Source organism: Pinus tabuliformis, chromosome 1_2, assembly GCF_031772625.1.
Source record: "Pinus tabuliformis cultivar Carrire ecotype Pingquan chromosome 1_2, CPIR1, whole genome shotgun sequence".
Classification (NCBI taxonomy): domain Eukaryota; kingdom Viridiplantae; phylum Streptophyta; class Pinopsida; order Pinales; family Pinaceae; genus Pinus; species Pinus tabuliformis.
The window spans coordinates 1006024939-1006042170 of NC_142298.1; positions in this window are offsets into that span (position 1 = coordinate 1006024939).

Below are 17232 nucleotides of genomic sequence, written 5' to 3' on the forward strand. Positions count from 1 at the left end.
GGTATTTTTACGGCTACATCTCAAGCAAGCTATTTATGAGAAGGAAATGTTGGCAATACTACATGCACTTAAGAAATGACGACCTTACCCAATGGGAAGACATTTCAAGGTAAAAATGGATCATGATAGTCTTAAATACTTTTTAGAACAAGTATTATCTTTAGAAGAACATAAAAAATGGGTCACAAATATGTTGGGTTATGACTTTGACATCATCGATAGAAAAGGGAAGCAAAATTTTGTTGCAAATGCACTCTCAAGAAAGGATGAGGATGTGGAAGCATTGTTTTGTGCTATTTCTATTATCCAACTAGATTGGATAAATGAAGTAAGGGATGAATGGAAGAAGGACGAAGAAGTGTGGCCACTCATTCAAAATTTGCAAAAGATCCCAATTCAAAGAATATTGCCAGAACTTGAAGAGGAAGGAAAAATCATATTGGAACCTAGAGCAGTCTCAAAAACAAGAACCCGACAGCTACGAAATCGATCATTTTCAGAGTATCTCATCAAGTGGAAGAACTTACCTATTGAAGATTCCACATGGGAGGACAAGAATTTTATACAGAAGCATCAAGAACTACTCAAACGTTGAGGACAACACTTTTTGAATGAGAGGGGCATGTTAGGCCCCTACACGACCTCCTATATATAGAAAGGAGGTTTTGTCATTTGTATCATCGAAGAATTGTTCATTTGTGTAATGTAAAGGATGTTGCCCCCTCGAAGAGGTTAAATCATAAGGCATTGATCTATCTTTTCTATCTTTTTTGTGAGCTAGTTTCATAACATTGATCATACTCAATCATAATTAATACTAAGTTCATCAATTACTTCTAGGAAATTAACATAAGTTACAAGAGGTACTTAATAGGCGTGAAATATATATAAAAATGATTAGTAAAGCACTTTAATAAATCTTAATGTAAAATATGAAGCATGTGTAGGAATAGGTAGTTATCTTGGACTAGTGCAAGAAAGAGAGGTTTATGTTGAGATAAAATAGAGGTTATTGTTTATAGAAATGGGGTAAAAATAGGGCAATTTGGGAAACCAACATCCTCTCATCCCTAAGTTGTTGTGTGTCCTCACAAAACATTTAACCTCTACAAAAAATCCTCGAAAATGAATGGTGAGCTCCTCAATCTTGAAGTTCAATGCTTATTCCTTCTTTCACTATCTTCAGCTTTTTGTCTCAGGCTCTTCGCTTGCTTAGTCACCTTCTTGAGGCGTTTATAGAATTTGGAAGCCTGATACTTCCATACCTTTACTTGCTTCTTCTGCCTTTTTACCTCTGCAAGTAGCTCCACCTCGCTCTGCTTCTGCCAACTCTACTCCTTCATGACCTGGTTCAAAGCCTCCAGGTCATGAACTTGCTGCTCCAAATCTACTATTCAGCTATTGAGGTAGAGAGTGGAGGGTGTCATGCTAAGATCTTCAGGGGTGAATGTCTTCTCTGCAACGGACTCAAAACAGGTTCCGTCGTTGTCAAGGTCAAGGCTGTCAAATGTCTGCATTATGATGTCACCGAGGGTTTCTGCACTCGGGGTTTTCTTGTCATCAAGGGTTTTGATACCCTCCACAACCTTCGTGCTTTGTGCACTCAATTCCTCAGGGTTTTCAATGCCCTGTTCATTCAGTTCCTCAGGGGATTCAGTACCTCGTCCATTTAAACCAACAATAGGGTCTTCAGTACCCTGTCCTTCTAAAACCACAGGGGCTTCAGTACCCTGTCTTTCTAAAACAATAGGGGCTTCAGTACCTCATTTGTTGGAATCATTGAGGGTTTCCATGTATGGTTCACTAAAATTGTCGAGGGTCTCGACATGTTGTTCCTCTTCATCCTCATGACGCTCTGTTTGGACTTCACCAGTACTCGGTGTCATCTTCCTCTTCCTTAATTTACTGACAAAAGTAGACAACAAGACGTCGTCTTCCGCATTCTCTTCATCTTCCACGGTGGGTGATTCATCAATTATAATCGGAGAACTTGACTGGTTCGTCCCTTGGGAGACAATCTTCCTCCTCACCGAGGTTTTGGTCTTTCTCTTCTTAGCCGCCGGTGGAGTATTTTCAACAGTCTTCTTCTCTTCTTGCATTAGTGTACTTTCATCTCGCTTCTTGGCAGGAGACAATGTCTCTACTTTCCTCTTCTTACTTGTACTCGTGCTAGCAGACTTCTCTGCACCCCTCGCTTGAAACTCTTTCAAGAATTCTCCCCAAGTTACTCCTTTTTCTTCCAGCTTCTTCTTGACCAGAATCATAAAAACCCATTGATGGCTTGATGGGGCCTAAACCAGGTTCAGATTTAATTAGCCAAAAAAATCCCTACACTACTGGCCCTTTCGGCATCAGCTCGCGATGCATGGATTGAAGTATCACCCGAAGCAGCATGGGGGGATGCTGGAACCAAGTTTTCGCACCCTTGAGATGTTTGAGGGGTTGATTTAGTCCAACTGTGCCTACCTTCATGCAGGTTACTTCGCACACTGTTCTGACCTGCGATACCTTCGCGATTTGTTATAATTGTCCTTTACGTAGCCCTAACTAGGTGGTTGAGGTGATTTCGCGCTGCTATGGCAACGATCTGCGCTATTTCCCCAAGTTACATCGTGTATCTTAATTATCCTCTTATAGATGTTAGTAAACTTCGTGTAACCAAATACTTTAACTCACATTTACATTATCTACACAGTTATATATGTTCGCGCACCATATAGAAAACATAAATGCAATTTATACCTAATATATTTCATACAGAAAACAGGAAATATATACACAGAATTGATGTAAAACTTATCTTTATTAATGCTTCAATAGTTACAGACTCGACTCGCCCTGCCCACTCAGCTGTAGGGGTTCGCGCAGTTAGCTGCGGACTACTAGGCCTCTGCACACTCAGTTGTAGAGCATTCTCCTACTCTATGACCCAGAGACTCGACTTTACACTTAGATCTTCTGCTATGCTTCTATTCCATGATCACTACCTAAATTGGATTCTCTCAACTACTTAGAGCCTCACTCTATTTATACAATCCCATGGTCCACGCACCATAGGTAGATCTCTAAAGCTGGAATTACATTACAAAATTGAGAGTGGGCAACCCTATGACTCATTTACAACTTCGCACTCCACATCCACAAAATGGGAAGTCTTTACATCAGATTCACACTTTTTAGCCAAAATCTAGGCTTTAAGCCCCAAAACTTTCGTTGGGGGATCCCGTGCCCAACAGACCCCCAGCACAAACATCGTGACTCGCCCTCGAGTCACTCTATCAGTGCAGAGATATTTGCATGAAGGCCTCCCAACTCTACCTGGACTGCTGCAAGATTAGCAACACATTGAGCAGATGCCTGCTACAGTTCCTAGATGCGTTGTTAAGAGAATGTTGTAGCTGAACTGCTACCCTGCGCCTGTTCCTGCGTTCCCTGCATTTGTGCGAGCTTGGATTCAATCGAGGATGTAATGATGAACTCCTCATCGATCCATGGTTGTAAATGCACCTTCAAGACAACTTCCTTATGTCGTGCAATGTCTACCTACTCCTTGAGTGCTTTTTCCTACTGCATCCACGTGAGCCTCTCTATAAGGGCCACTGTTTGTGTGGTCACTTTTATTTCATCGTACTGTTTCTGCAGCTTGCGTGCCTCTATTTCTAAGCACTATATGTTCGGGTCCTCCTACAAAGCGGTGAGGACCTCGAACGAATCTTCAAATAGTTTGGTGCAGTCCTTCACTACACTGCTGCTCTCTAATATTCTTGTTGTAATGGCGCTAACACTTTGTTCCTTCAACTTAGGCGGAGTTGAAGGCTGTGCCTTCAATTGCAACTCAGCTATCTGAAGGTTCAGTGCCAACTAAACCTTAGCCATTTCTTCTTTCGCCTCACGCACCCTTGCTGCTAGTCTTCGGATGCGCGCCTCCGCTGGTTCCTCTGCTGGGATGGCCAACTCAGGGACCATATGATAGGCTTCCTCAACCACCTGCACTAGCTGTCTATTATGTGTCACAACCTCATCGTGATACAGGCTCAATTATTCAATATTAATCTATTTCTCACTCATCACCTGGAGCACGCGGCCCACCTTGGTCCGCAGTTTTGCAGTCACTCTATCCTACAGAACATAGAGCATCTCTCGAGGGAGCACAACCATGTTTATCCCAACTCCCTTTAATGCACTGACCATAGGCCTGTTGGCCTCATTTTCTATAACCAATGCACCCTTTGGAAGCACTATGGTGTTGGTCATGCAACGCGCAACATTTCCTCAGTCGTGGCCCTGCTTATTGCAAGATTGGTCGATAGAGTACCAGCCTTAGGAGTGTGCACCTGAAACTCCTATATCTATGTTCAGAGGGCCCCCAACACCATCTGGTTTTCCTCCGCGATCTGCTGAAGGGCCTCCACGATGACGTTCCGCACCGTCTCCCCTATGTCTTGGATATCCCCCTTAGTGAGGGTGATCGGGTTGAAAGAAGTCTTGGAGGCTTTCGAATTCTTCCGCGGCCCCACCTGCCCTCTCGGGAGCTGTCATTTTAGTTGTGGGGATGATGTCTGCAGGTTCATGCCACCTTCCTCTGGATCTGTCTCCTATGCGGGCGAAGGTTACTTTTCTCCCTCACGGCCCTTCTTAGCTACCCTCTGTTGCTCTTCTACTGCCTTAGTAGCATCGCACACCTCCTACGCCTTGGCTGCTACTGCTTCATTCCTCCTCTTCTCTACCAACTATGCCATCCATAGTTTTGCCTCCTTTTTCCTCTGTGCAGCGGACTTCTCCGCTTCCACCACGAAGCTGGTGGGAGCGCGCCACTCTGGCGGCCACAACTCAAGCATGGTGAATATGACACCGTCCGTCGCCCTTATGTACACATGATGAAATTCTGCCTTGAACTCCGTGAAGCTCTGAAGACTGTTATAGATAGTGGGCGATAACCACGGCTTATGGTTAATCCCCATTCTGATGTTCATCTCCATGAACACCCATAATATCTTACTGTCTCTAATCCTCTGCGCGTCTTTAGTTTCCCACAGCGAAGCATACTTCATTGCCTCTGGAAGATCCTGTGCAATTGTGGGGAACTGTCTGTCCTCAAGAAATTCCCAAGCCACCAGCACTATGGATAGCAGAAGCCATGCATAGTGGAAAGTCTTCCCCTGTTCTTGTGCCTCGCGACAATTTTCCAGGAATTCCTTGCACAAGTAATCCACCTAGTTAAACCAGACCCCCTCTGTGCACTGCGTGACAAGTGAAACCACTGGCGTGGGCACCTCACACGTCGCGAATTTGACCACAACGTTAATGATACTGGAGATCGCGTACCCTCTCTTTTTCTTCTCTAGCTTGAACTTCTTCTTCATGGCCTCCGCGATGGCAAAAGCATCACTTTTACCCTCAAATATGTTCGCTGGATCCTCCCCTTTGCAAGGGAGCTAGATAATTATGTGAATTAGATAATCTGTGATGGGGATGGGCTCCTCTAGCCATAAACACCCATCATGCAGCAGGTAGAGCAGCTGTCTGATGACAAAGATAGTAACTAGGGCGCGATGGTAATGCGGCACCTAGAGCAGGTTTAACAACCCTGCTTTCTCTACTCTTCACAACCACTTGTGTGGCTCCAATTCTATGATTCTCGCCGTTGTAATTTTCTTCCACTGCATTAGCTGCGCGATTTCCAAATGTGGGAATTTCTTGTTGTCTGTGAGATCCTAGTCTTAAAATTTTAGAACTGGCACCAGTCCCAAGTGCGCTCCATAAAAAATGATATCATTGGGTAGTAGCAGACTTTGCAGAGAGCTCTTTCTCTCATCTATGTCCTTCAGCACCTATGCTTCCCCCTTCTGCGAAGGAACATATGCGGAAATCCTGGTCATAGGGTCCGCACCCTGGGTTTATTCCTCCATTTCTTCATCCTCCTCCTCTTCCACTAGGATTTCCTCAAGGTCTTCCTCCTCCTCATCGGCTTCCAAATTGATCTCTTTCCCCTTTTCTTCCATGCTAAGTTTAGTTCTCAGTAGGTTTCTAGGGGACACACACACTAGTACCATAGGTTGCTTATCTTTCTTGGGTCTTGGTGCGTGCGACGATTTAGGGGTTTCTGCAACTATCCCAACGCTTTCTGGGGCATCTCCTATCGTCATGGCCTACGCGGCCTCTTCAGTGGTCATCTCTCAGATATCCATGGCTTCTTTAGACGCTGCCATATTTCTATTCCAAAAATCTCTCAACGTCTCAGGTAAGTGCTTAAACAACACCTTCAACTTCAAAATATCAAACATATCTGGGTTCATAAATCTTTGGGTGCACAATAGCTCAATTCTCAAATGGCCAAGTGTTTTTTGCTAGGCAACTCTTTGTAATTTATAGCGCCTTTTGAATTCAAATTTGACCGTTCCCCCCAAATATGGTCCATTAATTCTCCCTTGGCGGCAGATTTTCCCAAATCTAGCCAATAAAGTTTACCTTAAATTCCTTTCGCTCACTCCATTTGGTCTTAAACCAAGCATCACATCGTGAATAGTGACTATAATGGTCACTTTCCAGCCAACCCGCGCGGTAGTGCAGCTACCCTTGCACTATCACGGACCTATGACACCTCGCTACTGCGAATAGTCTTGACAACACGCAACTCTCGGGTAGAGTAGTTTATAGTCCCGCGCCTCCTTTCAGCTGCCTGGAGCGCTAAGACTATGCTTCCCACAGCTAGTCAGATGGTCGGGCCACCTGTGTAAGGCTTCAACCGACTACCATTTACTTTTCTTGGGAAGAGTTCGCCATTTAACTTCTCCAACTGCACCGTGCCACCATCTGTGATTTCCTTAATAACATACGGTCCCATCTAATGCATCAAACTAATAAAATCTCAGCGGTAGTCACCAAGTCTGTCAATGTACTCGAGCTCATCCTGCTCTATCACCATGGTCTTTCTGTTAAGAAAGTCCTTCTTTATTCCTTCCTCAAGCTTCTTGACTTCTGCTTCCGTCATGGCACTTTTCTCCCTCATCCGAACTCTTTCATTCATGAGTTACTGGAGCCTAAGATCACCCTACTGGATCTCTTCATCGAGTCCCAACTGTTCTTCCTCGATCTCTTCCAACTGCGCGAGCCTTTATTCCAGGGCTCCGTAGTCTATTACCCCTGTGAGTGCCACTATGTGTGGACTAGACATGATAGACTCCACAGGCATTACGTCTTCTACTCTATAGACCAACCGAAAAGGCGTCTGTTCGGGTACGCATAGGTCCAACTACTTTGTTGCACATTGCATGCATTGCACACCTTGTCAAATGCTTCCACGTGGATAAAATTCTGCATGATTGTTCTTCCCACATACTATCTATCCAAACTTAAGAGCCAACTACACATTTCCCCCCCAGCACATGATTATTGACCATACCTCTTAGCACAGAGTTCATTCACATCCACATAGGTTGTTTTCCATATGTCGACATCCACTTAGCTAGATGTGCGCATGGATTATCCTGCCCATTGTATTTATCTTTCAATCGCACTTTAGGCTTCCGAAACCATGTGCGCATCATCCTTCTACATTCGCGCCAGTCATCAAAGCTCCCTTTGTGCGTACCCCACCACCTCGTAGGCGTAGTACGCAGTACCCAATTCAAAGGCTAGAAGCGTTTATTTTCCGACACCTCCCTTTCAAATTTATTCAAGAAGGTATCTACCTCACTTAGGCCATCATCAGTAGGCAGGTCCCTTACTTCTGTCGATACACAGCGCAGCGACTTCTGTCGATACACAGCGCAGTGACCTTGTCATCATATTACAATTCAGTGTAGTCACCTCATGTAACCGATTTTGCCATCACTCTGTTTCCTCATCTGAATCCGAAGTACAGGAGCTCTCACGCTCCCATGCAAGCTGTCCATCTACAGTGGGATTCACTAAGTCCTTGTTTCGTGCTATTATCTTATAGATGCAGTCCAAATCATCATCGCTTTCATAGTTGCGCACCAGCTCTGTATAGCGCGATCCTTCAGCAGGGTCCAGAGGTATAATGACGTGTAGTGATTTCTTCTCAAAAATCATCTTGCACTTCTTCAAATTAATGACCACGTTCATTTCAGTGGCCCAATCAATTCCTAAGAGCGCGGGATAGGGATTGTTGTCGTCAACAATCTCTATCACTTCAAAGTCTGCTAGCGCGCTTGCTCCCTCAATATCCACAGTGATTCCCTGCAATCGCCCCATGGGTATTATCTTTTGTTGGTTCGCCATTCGCAGTTGAATAGGATACCATTGTAGCGTAGGTCTCCCCATTCGATCCCATGTCTACTTCATCAGAACATTTGCATCTGATCCTAAATCCAAAATTACTTGGTCCATTTCATATTCTCCAAATTTCACGGTCAGCCTCATTTCTCTTCTCGTCCTTTTCTTATGATTTCCAATCTTTCGGACTATGCGTGGTTCTCCTAGCATGGTCCCAGCGCATCTATTATTGTGTTCCTGTAATCCCTTTATAGCTTTACTGTCGTGCAGTAACTTCATGCATGTTTCCAGGAACGTCATGAGCATAGATGGATCCATCTCCGACTCCAGTTTATCTTTGCTTCCTAAAGTGGAGGCATCAGTGAAGCTCTTCTTAGCTTCCATGAAGGTTTCCCGAGTGCACTCCAAATCAAACTCTGCTTCTTTCGCCAGAGCTTTTCTAACCCAGGTACTATCTTCTGGTTGTTTTCCCTTATCATCTCCCACCGTGATTCCACTTTGGAGCACAATGTTCACATTTGGATCTTCCTCACGCGGCTCAAGCCTCATCATATACAGGTTCTGAGTCGAGGGAGGTGGTAGCGCTCCTTTGTCACGTATGCTAGCTATGAACGTAGGAAAATATTCCATCTCATGATCAAACAAGGTGCAATATAAACACGATAGCTGCATCGAATTCGTACAATCATGGGCATAATGTCCTGGCCCTTCTCAATTGTAGCATATCAATTGACCGCAACCTCTTCCAGGTCCTCCTCCAACTCCGCCTCGTCCGCGCCCCTGAAATCCTGTTTGCACCATTACTGCATTCTAGTCTAGGGGCCGTGATTCAGCCTGAACTCTGTAGGTGGGAGTTCTATCCATCATCAACTCATAGCTCCTACAAGTGTGCTCATCGTGTCCCACCAACCTACAAAAGTTACATAACAATTGTTGCAAATTTTGTGTATACTTTTGTAACAAATGACAGTTGTCCATAGTGTTTTTTCCACCTATTTGGCAAATCGTGCACCACAAGGCAGGTGCGCTAGGTCTTGCTTGTGCTTCCGTCCTTAACAGCATTGGTCCTCCTCCCATGAGGTAATTTGTGAACACTAGGCAATGGTCCTTATCATGATCCTGACCCTTGCATTTTACACACCACACCTCTTCGTGCACTTCTGGTCGAGCTGTTTTGTCCTGTTTCAGAACCATTTGTTGGCTTGATGGGGCCTGACTCGAGTTCGGAGTAAATTAGCCTAAAAAATCCCTACACTATTGGCCCTTCCGGCATCATCTTACGGTGCGTAGACTGAAGTCTCACCCGAAGCAGCATGGGGGGATTCTGGAACCAAGTTTCCGCACCCTTGAGATGTCTGAGGGGTTGATTTAGTTGAAATGTGCCTACCTTCGTGCAGGTTACTTCGTGCACTGTTCTAACCTGCGATACCTTCATGATCTATTATAATTATCCTTTGCGCAGCCCTAACCAGGTGGCTAAGGTGATTTCACGCTGCTATGGCAACGATCTGTGTTATTTCCCCAAGTTACACCATGTATCTTAATTATCCTCTTATAGATGTTATTCAACTTCACGTAACTAGATACTTTAACTCACATTTACTTAATCTACACAGTTATATATGTTCACACACCATATAGACAACAGAAATGCAATTTATACCCAATATATTCGATACAGAAAATAGGAAATAAATACACAAAATTGATGTAAAACTTCTCTTTATTAATGCTTCAACAGTTACAGACTCGATATACCTTGCGCACTTAGCTGCAGGGGTCCGCACACTCAGCTGTGGACTACTAGGCCTCTGCGCACTCAGCTGTAGAGCCTTCTCCTACTCTACGACCCAAAGACTTGACTTTACACTTAGATCTTCTACTATGCTTCTATTCCATGATCACTACTTAAATTGGATTCTCTCAACTACTTAGAGCCTCGCTCTATTTATACAATCCCATGGTCCGTGGACCATGGGTGGATCTTTAAAGTCGATGATCTGGAATTTATCCAGGACAAATAATTAAAGGTATTACAGACTCATGTGCATGGATGTGCCTATGTTACTTATGCAATAGATCAATAAGATTGCTAGAATACATAGTCACTAACGCAACCAGAGAAAACATAATAGTCAGACATGTAAACAAAACAAGTTTAATAAGGAGTTCACCCAATGCTCCTGGGCTACGTCTCCTGGTCCAACCTTTCAATGGTGGCCTCTCTATTATGTTTTCAAGCAGAGTTTTTAAAACAGTGAGCTCGATTCGAGACTCACTTAAACAGAATGAAGTCAGTAGGAATAGAGTGCATAGACTCTCCTTACCGGAACTCGACCTCAGAGGGTCACAATAGTATGACAAGCCTATGTTGAGGAGTTTGCTTGAACCTCTCAAGCCTTCAATGGAGTACACAGACTCTCTGACTCTCTCTAGCTCTGTCTAGCTCGATGTTGCCTTCAGGTCAGCTCAACTTCTACTCTCTGTTCTTTGCTATTAGTTTCTTGCGTCTCTCTATGTGCCTCCCCTCTGCGTCTATCAATTCATGGCTTTAAATCCAGTTTGTTCTTTTTACTATTCATTTCCGCTTCCTAGCCTTCTAGTTTCCTTACCTCTGTTCGTTCGAATTCCTCTACTCTGCGTCATCATCACTGGGTAACACCTCGCAGAGAGGTGGCCACCTGTTTCCCAATGAACTGGGTGTCAGATTCCTTGATTCATTTTTGAATGGCCGTTAATTCCATTTGCTTCAAGATCACTCGCGAATCATGAATAATTTTCCAACTCATCATCCACATCGGGCTTCAAATCCCTTGTCATCTTTCTTTTTGACCTACCAAATCTGGTCAGTCATCGGGACGCATCTCCGCCGTTGATCTGGGCCCCCCAGATCCTACGGTTGTCCTTCATATCGGGTGGACAAGTCGCATGGTGTTTACCCGTCTGATGCGGGTGGTTTTCTCTCTCATCCACTAGATGCATGTCACTCGATGTGTGGCATCGGGTGGGACTCAGTCAAAACTGCTTACCACCTCGAGGCCTTTCGATATCCTGTCGATTTGTGGAATCCCATGCTACGGAACCCAATTTGTTACTTTTCCAAACTTTATAGTGATTTCGGGTCCAAGCACTTCGGGCATTCCTTCACTGAGGGGGACGCCCTGCTATATGCGATTAACGCTAATCGCGTATCAGAAACCGCCCCCATTTCTTGATTTGGCCTCCGGTTTTGCCAGTTTGCGCAAGTGCACGTTACCATGGGCCAACGGTTTGCGCAATCGACTGTGGGTCCTTGTTTCTCTGCTCTGGCCACAACTGCAACTATTATGAGGATTCCTTCTAATAGCTTTGATCTTTTCTAGGACTTGAATCTTTTAGCATATTTTGAAACAGTCATGAAAACTTAGAGAGTTTGTAGGATCCAATTCGGATCATGGCCTTCCCACTAAAAAACCTTTTGGACCACCAAAAGTTGGTTTTCTTTCAAGCACCAATCAAGTGAGGGTATTTCTTCCTCGCTTGCTCAATTTCTATGCATTTCACACTACTTGGCTTTGAACCTTTGAGTCTGATCTTGAGGTATTCAACATCCCCTTGTAGGTTTTAAGCCTGTACAGAAATTACCTGCATACGAATTCTAAAACACATAAAATAAACAATGTGAGAGCATAACACATAAAACACATATACACAGAGATTTCCCCTGCATCCCAAAATTGGGACTACCAGCTTGATTTTTAAAATAAAAACTGTAATTTTCAAAAAAATAGATCAACGCCTATAAAGTCCTTCAAACAAAAGAAGCACATTGTAGAAAATGTAATAGCAGACTTACCCCCATTGCAAAAAAATGGAAAATTCTTACCAATTCAAATTGCCTCCCCAGTAACGGCGCCAAAATGTTGGGTGCGAGATTTGCGCTTAAGAAAACTCCTCAACACTTAATTTTCAACCCAGGGGTTTCGTAAACTTAGAGACGGAGTACAGGAAATTCCAAAAGTGGTATGAAAAATTTCTATTCCTAATCCTACTTCTTAAAGGAAATGCTTGCAGAATCAGACAGAAAACAATCTTAGAGGAAATTGACACCAAGGCAAATCTAGTGCTGGAATGTAAAAGAACGATTTGCAAGTAAATCAAGTAAAGGAGTTTTCACACAACTGAAAAAATCTTAAATGCTGGAATGAAATGATATGTTCATCTTAAGATATATAGCTAACAATTTGACAAGTGGGCCCTCGCAGAGATCTATTTTCCTCTTGATCTTCCTTCTACATAAACAACCTATTCTTGCACCGTTGCAATCTTCTTGCACTAGTGTAGGTATAGTGTCTCTGTGTAAAAGTGTATTTTGCCTCCCTTACTAAAGATTTATGTCTTTGTGAAGGTGCTCTAAGCCTCGGGGCTTATAGCACTATGTTTCTGTGACAAGAGACCAACTCTTGCACCGAGGCAGAGTTTCCTTCACCAAGTTTCCAATTACTTTCGAAAAGACTGAAAGACATGTTGAAAAAGAATTTCAACTGCAAATGAAATCCTGAAATAAATTTTCTATGGAAAGGAAATGCTTTAATTAATTAAATCTTGTAGAGAAAGTAAACTTCATGAAATGAAAGCAACTCAAAGTAATCAAAGCAGTAGTCTAAGTGATCTGCACGTGTCAACTAACTTTGGTAATCCACTCAAAGCGTTTATGTTCCTTAGTCATAAAAACATAAAATGCAAGTATAACATGTCTGTGATAAATTCATGCAATTGTTCTCAGGTCCTTTAGAAATATGCCTTTAATGATGAAGACAATTACTAAAGTTAACAGTTCATTTGCTTGCAAAATAATTGGAAATGATATGCAAGAAAGAAATTCAATGTTAGTTTTAAAATAAATAATTAAACCGAAGTGCAAGAAGTCGCCTGCACTGGTACATGAAAAGGGCTTCCTGCATGATCCAAGTGAGAGCGAATTGAGACAAGGATTGCGAGATAGGAATTCCAAAAAAGAAATAAACTCAACTAACTCCCAAGCCATAGATCTGTTTCACACTTTAACTACCAAATAGATTCAAATCATAATTTCAGAAATAAATATTAGAACTGCTCACACCACACAACTGCAAAAAGAAATATTCACACTGTCTTTTTAAATACCGGAAGCACAAGGGGTAAACGAGTTGGGTTGGTTGGGCCCTAGCCAACCAGCTTGTTTCTCGTTTAAGAAATGAAAAGGTTCAGCACTCAAATACGCATCAAAGATAAATTAAACACAGTGTATGAAAATCATGGTAGATTCCTTGTATTACTTGATCAACAAATGTACATAGCAGTGCAAGTCCAGCCCAGAGCCAAGGGCGATACCCAAATTACATAAAAATGAAATTACAGTCGATGGATCGCTAGCTAGTTCTACCTATGATCTATATTTTATACATCCTTTCGACCTTAGCCGTATTCCACTAATTACAAACATTTTCTTATTTAAGCCTTTCGGCCGAACATACTAACAACTGAAATTACAAAATCGGCCAACAATTATAAAGGAACGTGTATCTCGCTTGGCCGTAGACCATATTTGGAAAATATCCCTGATTGTGCACCACTAATATCCTTCTTTAGTTCATCAGCAACTAAACTCGGAGTCAAGGATCAAATCCATCCATGTGGAAAGATTTAGCTCACAGAAATCTCGGACAGTCCTCGTGGTGGTGCAGGAATCTACCTGCACTAATCATACTCAATCATAATTAATACTAAGTTCATCAATTACTTCTAGGAAATTAACATAAGTTACAAGAGGTACTTAATAGGCGTGAAATCTATATAAAAATGATTAATAAAGCACTTTAATAGCTCTTAATGTATGATACGAAGCTTGTGCAGGAATAGGTAGTTATCTTGGACTAGTGCAGGAAAGAGAGGTTTATGTTGAGATAAAACAGAGGTTAATGTTTATAGAAATGGGGTAAAAATAGGGAAATTTGGGAAACCAACAATAGGCTACCATTGTCTATGTGCAAGAATGGACAATACAATTCAAAGGGGCCCCACTTAACTTAGTGAATAAAATGAAGCCACAGGCAGAGTTGGAGAAAGAAAAGGTTCGAATGTCGATTCAGAACAACAAGCAACTCGCCTCATTCATTGGTAGCATATAGGCCTCATATGTCGAGTTGTACAATAGTTTGGATGTATTGGTGAGAACACACCAAATCCCATCAATCAGTTCCCTCACCAAAGCTAAACCCAATAACCAAGTTTGGTAGGAGGTCAAAGAGTACTTGGAGCAGCTAAGACATAATGCCACTAGGGAAGACTTGGAGTTGAACACACAAAACATACATAAGTTCATCAATAGTCCTATCAAAGTCAAAATAATGTTGCTCATACCTCAGAATGAGTTGGACATAGGTTCCAAGATAGTGTACCCACATTCCATGGAGGCTAGAGTCCACTTCTAGTAAGACATCATTAAGCAATTTGGGGACACCATCACACAGTACCAAGCTTGGCACCAATATGTGACCGAGAAGCATCAAGTGTAGGTTGTTGAGCTAGAATTCTCCCAAACTCTAGCATCATAGTGTTGTGTCTTTTTAGGTTTTCAAGTTGTCTCTACCCTATTTTCTCTTGTATGGGTACAAGTGTAAAATGTAATATTATTTGTAATTATGTTGTAAATGAAATTCCAAGTGTGATTATTGGAATGTGAAAATTCATCATGTAATGTAATGTGTTATTTTTGAAGAAGTTGAAGATTCATGAGGGTAGTCCAAAGTTCACAAAGGGGAGTTGAAGAGTCCTTGAAAGGCTTAGGCTTAGGCTTAGAAAGATCTTGGGAATATTGTGAATAGCCTTGGCTTCTCCATAGTGTAGAGTGAGTATACTTCTTTGGAGGAGAAGGTGTTCTTGACTGTAATGGTCCACTATTGGGGCTAGTGGTCATCAATGGTGTATGTATGGATGGAACTTTCACTTATAATAATAAAATTAGAGCCAACACACTTTCATGCATATGTTGTTAATATAGTAGGGCTATTCTTGGTGTATTGGAATTTTATGTTATTTAACTTACACATATGCTTGTGAACTATTTCATTTGAATTTGTATGAATCTTGTTGAATACGTGTTGTTGTATTAACTCATCACTTTAACTTGTGGACTACTCTTCATCTTAGCTTGTGATGTCATTTTTCTCGTGTGTTCCTTTCAAGTTGCATACTATTACAGGCTTCCAAGGTGCACTTCCTTTTCCCTTTGTATGTTGGAACCTTCATTCATCACACTTGAATCTCCGCAAGGTAACAAACTTTCTCTTGCCCAAAGTTATCATGCTTTCCTCTGGGCGTTTCCGTGGTCAAGGCATAACATTACCACCCACTACTGGGATTCCTACTCCAAACAGTGTGAGGTCTAGTTGGGACTTCATATCATGGAGATCCCCTGAATGTTGGTGGGACTAGAACCGTTAACACCTTGATAAAGAAGTTGAAATCAGTTTGAATGCATCTTTTGGCGACATTATTTAGTAATTGATATTCAATTTCCTTTGTTTCTCCTTAACTGGTGTGGATCTCTCCACTCAAGGCCTCAGATCCAATGGCCCTTCGTATGTTAAAACATGGTTGTTGCCTCATTTCGCTCTGATAATTAGATTTTTCATCCTCCCCAAGATCCTAGACAATATCACTATACATTCCATACCTCTACCCATTCGGTTCGTCTCCGGCTATAATGGCGACCTCTTTATTTTCTTGCAAACGCATGCAAATTTAGTGTTAGAGATGGTGGAGAAACAGTTGGGATTTAAGAAAGAGGAGGCCTTCCATCATCTCCTCTTTAACATCACCTTCATTGGAATGATAGTTATGTTACCTAATATCATCAAATACGTTAAAAGTTGGGGTGCAACTACACATAGATTTGGCAGAAGAGGTTTCTGAAGCCATCGGGACAAACTGAGAGGTGGGAGTGTGGAGGTGCAGAGGAAGCATAATGAAAGCTTCCTATGTGGCGCCTCTGCATTCTGCACAATGAAAGCTTTGGCATCCTCCAAAAGATCTTAGATGAGCTCACTATCCATTCCATACCTCTATGCTTATGGTTTGTCTCCAACTATTATGATAACCTCTTTATTCTCCTATGGATACATGTCGTTACAATTTTGGAGATAGTGGAGAAATATCTTGGACTGAAGAAAGAGGCTTGGAATGATCTCCTCTTTAACATTGCCTTCAATGCCTTCACTGGAATGATAGTTTTGTACCTATCGTAGCCATTTTTTCAACATTACAAGGAAGTGATCCAGAAGCTTGAAGGATCTTTTTTTAAAGTTTAGAATCATCAACCAATATTTCTTATGTCATTATAAACCTATTCTACAAGTTTGTAATGTAAATGATGCTAGTAAGAAAGTGTATTTATGTAAGAACCTAGGTAAGCCTATTATTTTGGCAACGAATTTCATCCTAGGAGGTTTTTCGTCTCACTAATTATCAGTGTTTCTAAATACTGATAATCGACAGAGTTCTTCCCTCCAGCCTCACCCCAAAGCTAGGGTAGAATTTATTGTTAAATTCTTATGTTATGAAACCAGCTCACAAAAAGATAGAAAAGAGAGATCCACGCCTTAGAATTCAGCCTCTTCGAGGGGGCAACCTCCTTTACATTACATAAATGAACAACTCTTCGATGATACAAATGAAAAGACCTCCTTTCTATATATAGGAGTCTAAGGGGTTATAACATAATCAGAGCCGACATAACAATAATAATGTAAGGGCACAATAGTAACAATAGTGGGCTTCTATGGGGCACAATAGTAACAATATGGGCACTACATGGTTACATCAATATAATAAGTGGGTTATACTAATAACAATAAGGGGTTACACTAGTAGTATAGGGGCCTAACATGCCCCTCTCCTTCAAAAATCGTTGTCCTCAACGCTTGAGTAGTTCTTGATGCTTCTATATAAAATTATTGTCCTCCCATGTGGAAT